This window comes from Vanellus vanellus, assembly GCF_965231255.1.
Source record: "Vanellus vanellus genome assembly, contig: HAP1_SCAFFOLD_147, whole genome shotgun sequence".
Lineage (NCBI taxonomy): Eukaryota > Metazoa > Chordata > Aves > Charadriiformes > Charadriidae > Vanellus > Vanellus vanellus.
In genome coordinates this window covers 300,340-302,220 of record NW_028126926.1, presented here as the reverse complement: position 1 = coordinate 302,220, position 1,881 = coordinate 300,340, and positions in this window count along the sequence as shown.

The following is a 1,881-nucleotide window of genomic DNA, read 5'->3' as shown; positions in this document are numbered from 1 at the left end:
AGTCTTTACTGGCAGGTGTTTAAGGGATCCAGTTTATAAAGGGACAGAACCCAGTCTGTACTTGGAGGGGTTAAATGGAGTAATCTCTATTTGTTGACAGTCAGTTCTGTACTGGGAGGGGAGCACGGGATCCATTTTGTACCAGGAGGGGACCCAGTCTGTACTGGGAGGGGGCCACAGCATCTAGTTCGTACTGCCACGGGGACCAGTCTGTAGTGGGAGGGGTTAAGGGATTTGGTGTGTACTGGGAAGGGCGCAGTGTATACCGGGAGGGTTTAAAGAGGTAAAGTTTCTCATGGAATGGGGCCCAGGGGTTACAGGGAGGGGGCCATGGGATCCAGTTTGTACTGGCACCTGACCCAGTTTCTGTGTGGAGGGGATGAGGTGGTGGAGTTTGTACTGGGACAGGACCTAGTTTTTACTAAGAGGGGATCAAGTGATCCAGTTTGTACTAGGAGAGGGCCCCATCTGTACTGGCAGAGGTTGAGGGGATCCACTTCATACTGGGTCAGGGCCCAGTCTCTGCTGGGAGGGGTTGAGGAGATCCACTTTCTAGTGGGACAGGGGCCATCCCTTTAGGGATGCAGTTTATACTGGGAGAAGGCTCAGTCTGTACTGGGAGGGGATTGGGGATCCAGTTTGTACAGGGATGGGGCCCAATATTCTTGGGCTTGGTTCAAAGGGCCCCATTTTGGACTTGAAAGGGCCCAGTCTGTGCTGGGAGGTTGCCAGGAGATGCAGTTTGTACTTGGATGGTGCCCAGTCTGCATTCCGAGGGGATCAGGGGATCCCACTGCTACTGGGATGGGGCCCAGTCTATACTGGGACACGTTAAAATGATCCACTTTGTACTGGACAGGACCCAGTCTGTACTGGGAGGTGTTAAATAAAGGCCAAGAAGGCAGATGTCATGGTGGGAGTCTGTTATAGACCACCCAACCAGGATGAAGAGACAGATGAAATATTCTAGAAGCAGCTGGGACAAGTGTCACGATAGCCAGCCCTTGTCCTCATGGGGGACTTCAACTTACTGGATGTCTGCTGGAAATGCAATAGAGTGGAGAGGAAACAACCCAGGAGGTTCCTGGAGTGTGTTGAGGGTAACTTCCTGACACAGGTGGGGAGGGAGCAGAGGAGGGAAGCACCCCGCTGGACCTGTTGTTTGCCAACAGAGAAGGGCTTGTGGGGGATGTGAGGATTGGAGGCCTTCTTGGGCATAGTGATCATGAAATGACAGAATTTTCAATTCTTGGTGAAGTCAGGAGGGGGGTCAGCAGAACTGCCACCTGGGACTTCCGGAGGGCGGGCTTTGGCCTGTTTAGGGGTCTGGTTAACAGAGTCCCTTGGGAGGAAGTCCTGAAGGGCAAAGGAGTCCAGGAAGGCTGGACATTCATCAAGAAGGAACTTTTAAAGGCACGGGAGTAGGCTGTCACCATGTGCCGAAAGACGAGCCATCAGGGAAGAAGACCTGGCTGAACAGAGAGCTTTGGCTGGAACTGAGGGGAAAAAAGGGGTTTATGACAGTTGGAAGAAGTGGCAGGCAACTCAGTTGGACTGCAAGGATGTCATGAGGTTATGCAGGGAGAAAAGTAGAAGGGCTAAAACCCAACTAGAAATTAATCTGGCCATGCCATAAAAGACAATGAAAAATGTTTCTGTAAATACATCATCAAGAAAAGGAGGGCCAAGAAGAATCTCCATCCTTTATTGGATGTGGAGGGAAACACAGTGACCAGGGATGAGGAAAAGGCTGACGTACTTAATGCCTTCTTTGCCTCAGTCTTTAAGAGTAAGACCAGTTGCTCTCTGGGTACCCAGACCCCTGAGCTGGAAGACAGGGTTGGGGAGCAGAATGAAGCCCCCACAATCCAAGGGGAAATG